Source organism: Thermobia domestica, chromosome 15 (assembly GCF_964235325.1).
Source record: "Thermobia domestica chromosome 15, izTheDome1.hap1.1, whole genome shotgun sequence".
Taxonomy (NCBI): domain Eukaryota; kingdom Metazoa; phylum Arthropoda; class Insecta; order Zygentoma; family Lepismatidae; genus Thermobia; species Thermobia domestica.
Genome location: NC_137468.1, coordinates 13,989,280 through 13,998,896, shown reverse-complemented (window position 1 = coordinate 13,998,896; position 9,617 = coordinate 13,989,280).

Genomic DNA, 9,617 nt, shown 5'->3' with positions numbered 1-9,617 from the left:
CATATGTAAGTGGTAGGGAAAGGCATAAAATGTTGCAATGCCTTTTTATACAACTTTTCATATTCACAGCGCACATACAAGCAAAAGCTACAAAGTTCATTTTCTTTGAAACGTTTTTCCATGAAGTGTCGCAAGATAGTTCCAATAGCTCATCCTGTCCTGTGTTAGAGAGATTCATACCGTGTATGTCATGGATTTCTACATTAGTGAAAGGATTTTCACTTCAACCATTACAAGGTTGTGGCACAGGGAAATATTATTGAAAACTTGCAGCTAATGCTTTCAAGTGTCCTACAAGTGTTTTGTGCATTTCAGCAGAGTTTTTCACCTGAAGAACCAATGAAATCCTTGAGCATTGGAAATGATGAATAGTTATTGTTTTGTACTCGTACTGCCCACAGCTGCAGTTTCTTAATCTCAAAAATACTTCTTGCATAACGGGTGTGATTTCATTTTAGTACAACACATTTTAATTTTTAGGCTTCACGGACCCCTTGGCTAGGTCCCACGGACCCTCAGGGGTCCTTGGACCCCACTTTGAGAATCACTGTTCTAACGAATTCAAAATTTGCATGGTGTATATACAAGGACCTAACTATAAAATGCATGTCCGTGGGGATTTGTAGTTTGTCACCTTCTAGGTGATTGCGCGAACTTTTTCATACACCCTCGTATAATAGAAAAGCTAGAAAGTAGCATACTATTCGTCTCTTTATTCATCGGATTCGAAACTTCACTGTTAAGTCTTTATGTTGATGTACAGAAGAATTATATTGAATGGTGTCTTATTATTCATAATGAAGTACTCACTGAAGATATAATATATATATAGTGTTTCTCTCTTAATGTCTTGGCATGACAAAAAAAAATTTGGATAAATCTATTTCTCTCTTAAGTACAGAACTCCATTTATTTCGTTTAAAGAGTTCTTCTTTCAACATTTTATTATTTTTAAATTATTTTTTTTCTTTCTAGTTGCTATTCAAGAACATTCACTGTACTTATCTTTCTCTTATGGCTGAAGACGTTTTCCCAACACCTATCCTAAGATTCTAAGAGAAAATAAACAAGAGAAAGATTTTGATCAATACTTTAGCTTGTTTATTTTATCTTATTTGTTTTCCATCTTTATGTTCCTGATGTGATCGTTGTCAACGTTATATCACTTTCTTCTTTACATAAGTTTTTATCTTCACAGATACGACATTCAAATAAAACCACAATTTCTTCGCATTGGAGAGCTAGTTGTTTTTCTCTATCTTTTATCTTTTCAAGGAATTCTAAAACATCTTATGTTAATAAATGAAAGGTATTTAATGTTGTGATCTCTTTCTGTATGTTAGTTATTTTCCTTTTTCCTGTTCATCAAGATAAAGCATTCAAAGTCTTGTTTTGCATGAGTGTGTTCTGTTCTGACATATTCAATTCCATTCATCTATAAAGGTAACCAAGAAAGTTCTGTCGCTTTTTTACCCACCATCTTCGAACGTCGATATGTCACATAAGACGTACATAGAAGATCAAAAACCATTCTCCATCAGTATCGATGACCTTCTGCCAACGTTCTGGAAGGCCATGGATTCAATCGTGGTAGAACTTGGTGAGCCATGAAGCGAAGAAGGTATAAAGTGCATTTTGCACCCCTACTAGGGATTTGAAAAGGTGATTATCCAAGGAATGTAACAGCTGATAATCGTACGGTGCAATTTTCGGGGAGTATGGCGGATGCAGTAGTGTTTCAGATCCAAGGCGTAGGATGGTGTCCTGGTTCATCCTATCCACGTGTTGCTTAGCGTTGTCCTGTAAGAGGAGGACCCCTTTGCGATTCAGAAGTGCAGGCTCCAGAGTTTTGAGTTTTCCTTGAACATGGCTCAACTGCTGACAGTACAAAGTACCAATGATTCACTGTCAAAATGTAGCGGTTCCCGATGCACGATGCCGCGAGCAGTCCATCGAACGCACAGGAGGACCTTCTTCTGGTGTAGTGCTGGTTTCGGTTATTTTGGAACTGGTTCATGGGATGCTAACCAATGATGACGCCGCCGTGGAGCTTCGTATAGGACTCACTTCTCATCACATGTCAACCAGCTGTCCACAAATGGCTCCTTCCTCAGACGAGAAACAAAGAAACATAGGTGTCTGCTCGCGTTGCCTTCTGGCCCGGAGTCGAATCATATGAGACCCATCGACCAAACTTGTAGTGCTTCCCAAATTGATGGAGGTGCTGCCGAATGGTCTCTCCACTCACACTGAATTGTAGTCTCAGTTCCTCACATGTCTGGCCACTGTTTGACTCAATTGTTGCCTGAAGATCTTCATTTTACATGTGTTGGTTTTCCGGTATGTGGTGCGTCTTCGAGTGTTTCGTCACATTCCTTAAACTTGTTCAACCAGCATTGCAAAGTCCACGTAGCCACGACACCCTCACCAAAGATCTAACATATCTTCTGTCCCGGTGCAGCGGCGTTTAATCCCATTTTGAAATCGTACCGCATATACGCCCTTATGACGCTCTGTGGAGATTCCGTGTTCACTCTGTCCTTATGCAAGTTCACGGCATAACTGAACTGCCACAACCAGGTACTATGTTGGATGTACCTACATCTACAACTGACCTTTGCCTTATCTCCATTCGCATTCAACTCACGGTGTGAGAGACAATTGAACACAGACATTCACAAAAAGCGACAGAACTTTCTTGGTCACTCCTATAACATAGCTTAGTGAGAGACAATAAATAAACAGAAAAGGGGTAGGATGGTCAATTTTTTCAGCTTGTGGTTTGATATACAGGGTTGTTCAAAAAGAATGTTGCGAAATGGAGGGGGTATGTAAACGATCTGAGAAAAATCCGTTATCCGGACAGCGGTACATTGTACAAATATACGGAATCCTTATGATTACTACAGAAATCATTACGGAGCATACGTTACCTATATGCTACATACTTTTCCCGCTTAACAGGATGTATGACATTATGTACGTATTCATATGCTACATACGTCAGCTATATGTTACATACGTTCATCTGTATGTTAGATCCTGATTGGATATATACAATTCTTTCGTTCGTAAGAAAAATACGTTTATTCTGAACACTTATATGGAAAGTACGAACAAAAAAAATATACTTTTTCAGTTATACCTTTGCTGTACGTTAAGTACAAAAACTACAGCATTTACAAATGTAACATACTATTTTACATACGCCACATACGATTTTATTCTTAGTATACAAGAGCAAAATTTGTAGGGAAAAAAGATTATAGTCTGTGTTTGTAGTTTCTGTGAAAATCGCTAGAGGCGCTACGTATTGCATAAACAGTTAACAACGCAAACGCGACCATAAAGGTAGGGCGTGCATGTGTATGATAGAATTTTAACGAATATAGTCTGTCGTAATAAGGGCAGATATTTTCTTACACAATTCAAGAAACAAGCTCCCGATAAGGCGTCCACTCAGAAGGTTTTCTAGAGAGGGTTCCAAACTATATGGGTAAAATACCACAAGATACTACCAGGGGCGGATCGGGGCAATTGCCCCCCCCCAGAAAGGGAAATTTTCTAATTTTATATATATAAATAAAAACCATCCCAATGTTTGGAGCTCTTAAAAGTACCTCTCAGTAGTAGAATTACAACCCCCCCCCCCTCAGAAGTCCGTCCTGGATCCGCCCCCTGAATACTACAACTATATAGTATTGCACTGGTTTATTCTACACTCGATAGCACAATACAAGTACTGCACCTATATTCTCAGTGACAGAAAATAGAAGTAGATTGTGTTTTACAAAGAAAAAGAAAGATAGAAAGAGTACGAATGAAGTATAAGATCAAATCCTTATTCTATATGAATTATTTCTCTCTTAAACGATATAACTTTATTAACAAAGTGAACACATGTATGTCGACTAACAAAGTTTAAACGAGGTATCCAGACTCGATGGACCTCCCTCCCCGCGTGGATGCATCTTTGTACTGCATAGGGACTGCAAATTTGAGGCAACAGATTTCTAGTGCAGATGAATAGATAATCTCGAGGATACGTTGAGAACGTGTCTCGCAAGAACTGTATAATCGCAAATAAAATAAAATGAAATATTTGAGTTTTACGTCCCACGATTATGCGGCTAGGCTAAAGGAGACGGTGATGACGAGAAATGAGTGAAATGGTGGAATAACGAATGTGGGAGGAAACGGGAAAACCCCGAGAAAACCCACGCACACGGTGTTTGTCCACCACAAAGTTCACGTGGTAGGGGCTGGGGTCGAACCCAGGACCTCAAGCACCAGAGGTGATCACTCTACCACTGTGCCACCGCGTCCCCTGTATAATCGGTTAGGTACGTTCGGAATGCACTAGTGTTGAGGATACTTGAATTGAAGTTGGGGATAGCACTAAAATTCCAGAAAAAACTGGGAGAAGACAAGGAAATACTTAGTAACAAACCATGGTTCGACCAGGAACGTATTAAACCAGAGAAAAGAGGAAAGAAGCAAAACTGTGTTGGCTACAAAATTCGAACGATATAACTACACATAATTTTGTTGACATCAGGTGGAAAACATCCAAAACTTGAATAACAAGGACAAAAATATCCGGAACATATACGAGTATAAGGTCATCAACGAATTTAAGAAAGGCTATCAACCTTGCGCTTATATGTTAAAGAAAGCAGACGGAACTATTATCACTGATACAGATAGCAGTTTCAATAGGGGAAAGATTTCTTTGACAATTTGCTTAACACACAGTCAAAAACTAATGTTCGTAGAGAAAGGGAAATTCACACAGCAGAACCGTATTGTAAAGTACCCAAAATCCTTACATGTGTTTGTCTAATTTATGTTATTTATTATAAAACAAGGAAGTTATAGTCATACTGCTTAGAAAAAAAATAAAAACAGATAACGTCGGCATCACACCACAATTATAGGAAGTTTTCCTATACGGAAATAAGGAAGTAAGAGATTGCAGAAAGAGACCTGAGCTAAGCTCTTCGCCACAACCAGGAAGCACCTGAATCCCGGAAAGGGGTTGTGCTGGTTGAGGACGAAGACTAGAATCGGGAGTTGTAATTAAGATTGGAGAGTGGAAGGACATCGTTTGGAGTTGAACTGAGCTGAACTACCTGTGAGTACTGCATCTATTTGCGATGTTAGATAACCATAATGGTTAAGTTTCTGTGCCATTACGATGTAGTAGATTTCTATAATTAAGACCATTTCGAATCCTAATAGCTTGTGGTGTGATGTCGAAAATATCCAAAAGTAATTGAGTATTTCATTTCTTATCCTAAGACGATTTGTTAAATTCATCCTCGAGTCGTCTAAATACACGGTGTTACAAATTTCAGATGAGCTACGCTCTGCCCCCAAATATAAAAAGTTTCCAAGATACTAAATCATTCCGGTTAGAAATTTGTAGCACACGTTATGGTGGAAGCATCCGGTTTTATCCATTTATGGGTAAAATTAAGATTCCGGACAACATTAATTAGATTATGGTCATTTACCACATATGTTTCGATTTCGGAGATCTCGCTTATTTTATAGGCCATTCAAGTTACATTAAATTAGATACATCATGCTTGATTCCGATGCCTCATACATATGGGAATGAAGCGTATCACGCGTAGTTTAAATTATTTAGACGATAACATCAGTTTGTCAAGTTGAGTAAAAGGAGTTTCATGTTTTTTTTTCTCTCTCTCTCTCTCATAGTATGCTGAAATTACAGACGTCAGTTGTTATAATGCTATATAGTCTTGCGAGATTCATTTCCTCTTGTTACTAAAGAAACGGACAATACACCAAGATTCTTGTTGTCATATAGGAATTTGCTGCATTTACAAACTAATGGTCAGTGTACTTTGCTTAGGTTGCAAAATTAGCCGCAATGAGAAGGTTTATTTTCTGTTCGTATATAGAATATGAATAATACTTCTAGCAGTGATACAGAACATTCAGACGGACAATTTAGAACGTTAAGATACAAAAAGATTCCAATAAAAGTAAAAATCCCTCCCCTAAAACGGAAATACAATAAGTCTAAGAAAATGCAGGGACAACACAGTGAAGGTCAGGGAGCTCAAAATCCTATTGTTAATGTATACAATTCCCATTATCCAGTTCCGAAATTTAAACCACACAAAGTCACGATACAGCAGTTCTTTGATGAATATGATGACTGTGTACGGTTAAATAATTGGACTGATAAAATAGCAAAACAAATGATAATCACCGCGTTTCCAGGGAAACTAAAAGAACAATTGCGAACTTTGTTAAAGAGAAAGAACATTACAGATGAAACAACCTACGCGAATTGTAAAGCTGAGATAATTAAATGTTTCAAGAATGCTAGAGATAGTGTAGATTTTTTCTCTACCGTACAGAACAGGATTCAGAAAAAGCATGAACCCATTCAGTCGTTTGTTTATGATATTTTATCCATGGTAGACAAACATGCTCCGACTTTGACAGAAGAGCAGATCATTTCAATCATTACAGCAGGGTTGAAACCGTACTATATTCAACACCTAGGTTATGAGTCTTTTGACACTTTAGATGCATTTATCCAGGCTCTCTATACGTTAGAAGCAAATGAATGTAAAATTAGAAATAGGAAAAAGAGAGAAATAGATGCACGTATTAAGAAAGCGTATAAGAAGAAGTGTAGAAAAGGGAAATGTAGGTGTTCGTCATCTGATTCTGAATCAGAATCTACGGTTACTGACAGTTCTTCGTCCGAGTCCGAGGACGAGATTACGTCACATAGGCACAGGAAAAATAAAAGGAAAGCAATTCGTGAATTAGTAGAGAAACAACAACACAGAGCAGAACACTCGGAAACTCAGAACACAAACACACCTTCATCATCATCTCAAAGTAACGAGGTTACATCTTCCATTAGCCAGTTACAGAAAGAAATAGAAAAATTGTCGCTAAGAATCGAAGGCGGTTCTTCAGATTCGCAAAAGTTAAACACCAACTGTGCGCAAAATAATTCTCAATCCCATCAGAATAACAGAAATAATTTTCGAGCTAGTAAGAGAGGCAATTTTAAGAATAATCAGGGTAGAAACAATACTCAATACAACAATTTTAGAGGGAAAAATAACAATTTTCGAGGCCGTGGTGGTCGCGGTAATTTTAGATCAGGACGCGCAAATTATCATAACAACCAGTGTTGTTGTCATCATACTAACGTGCCTCATGTACAACAAGTACCTAGTTTTAATCAAATGCAGGGTGTACATCACATGCAAAGTAATGGTACAACATATTATGTTCCTGTACAAAACCCTTCCCAAATGAATCAGGTACAGGGAACTCATAATTTAAACTGACAACGTCTGTACATGCAGACGGTGGATGTACAGATAACAAGAAAAAGGGCCCACCCGTAGACATTAATAATACTAGTATACACCGTCAATATAAACAAAAGAATGTTCAGGGAGAAGAGATACAGACTCCATTAGAAATTGAAGGGGACATGGTTAGATTTACAATTCAACTTAGAAAGAAACCATTAAAAATAATTGCAGATACGGCAAGTACAATATCTATTTTAGATAAATCATTGCTATCTCCTAAAACTAAATTGTCACAGGAAATTACGAAAGTTGTTGGTGTTTCATGTGAACCTATAGAGCTGAAACACACAGCCATAATCAAATTTCTAATCAACGGTCGATCCTTTCATCACAGGTTTAGAATAGTGGAAAATTTTGGTCCGAAAGCTCTTTTAGGAAATGACTTCTTTATTTTTCATAACGCCCGTGTTGATTACCTTAATAAAATGCTATCTTTGTTTAGATATGGAAAGCCTCCTCGTAACACACAACAACAGAGTAATACGGGTCATCAGGTTTCAGAGCCAATATTTTGTTTGTTGACAGAGGCATATGATCCAAAGTTTGTCATTCATAAGAGGACGTATCTTCCTCCAAGGACAAGAATAATTGTTCCACTTAAATGTATTAATTCGAAATCAGGTCAAGAAGTGATTTTAGAGCCAGACATGTCTATAATTGAGAAACTAGGAATTTTAGTGCCGCGAGCTATTTTAAATAAAAACGAACCTGTAGTTGAAATTATTAACCCTTTAGTCACAAAAGTCGTTCTTCATAAGAATTTTGTAATCGGAAAAGCGGAAGACGTTCAAATTGAAGAGTCAAATCAATATTGCCAATCAATAGATGAAAATTATGTGGATGAGGAATTATTACGGGAAGGACAACAGCTATTCCAAATTTCTAAATTAAATATTGGTCAAGATGCCAGTCCTGAATATAGAGAAAAAGTAATAGACCTCTGCTACCGCTTTGCTGATGTGTTTACGTGGAATCCTAACAGGATCGGAAAAGCAAGACATTTTCAATGTAAAATTGAACTTAACACAGAAATTCCGTTTTCACGCAAACAATTTCCAGTTCCACATGCACTGAAATCGGAAGTTACGCAATTTATAAATACGTTATTGGAACAACGGGTGATACAAAGATCCAATTCGCCTTATAATTCTCCGGTTATGTTTCTTAGGAAACCGTCAGGAAAACTGCGCAAGATTATTGATCTGAGAGAATTGAATTCACGAGTTTTATATCATAGTGTTAGTTTACCTCCTGTCAGTGAAATACTGTCAACTATGTCAGGACACTTGTACTACGGATACTTGGATATTTCTAATGCCTTTTTCACATTAGAATTAGAGCCTCAATCAAGGAAATTTACATCATTTAGCATTCCAAATCTTGGAAAATTCGAATACCTTCGTATGCCACAAGGTTATGTAAATTCGCCTTTTTATTTTAATACGTTCCTGTCAGTTGTACTAGCTAATTTACAGCCCGACAATATAGCCTTATATGTGGATGATCTATTTCTATTTTCAAATTCTGAAGAGAAATTTGTAGAAGTTCTAGAACAACTGTTGCATAGACTGAGAATCTATGGTTTAAGAGTGTCGGCCGAGAAATCACAGTTTCTCATGAAATCAATCATAGCATTGGGACACAAAATTTCAAAATTTGGGTTTGAAGTTTCAGACAGAATTTTGAAAACTATTGAAACTTATCCTCCACCTAAAAATACGAAACAATTACGATCCTACTTAGGGCTTTGTAATTATATTCGAAAATTTTTGCCCAATTATGCAGAAATCACGGAACCGCTTCAAAAGCTCGTTCGTAAACGAGAAAGGTTTGAATGGACCGCTCAACATCAAGAAATCTTTGAACTTTTGAAACAGAAATTGCTAGCAGCCCCCGCTCTTGCACCGTACGATCAAAACAAACCCTTGTGCTTGTATACTGACGGGTCAAGGACAGCAATTTCTTCAATTTTGCTGCAGACAGATGATGAAAATTCAGGTGAATGGTATGTTATCTCATACTACTCTCGTTTGTTAACAGAATCAGAGAAAAAATTGAGTGTTTTAGAAATTGAACTTCTAGCAATTATAGCTTCATTTCGAGCATTTCGTTACTTCCTGCTTGGAAGACATTTTTATCTGAAGACAGATTCAAGAGCTCTAACATTTCTGAAGACCAGTAAGAATTTGCCACCAAAACTTTTGAAATGGTATTTTTATATATCAGATTACCAATTCA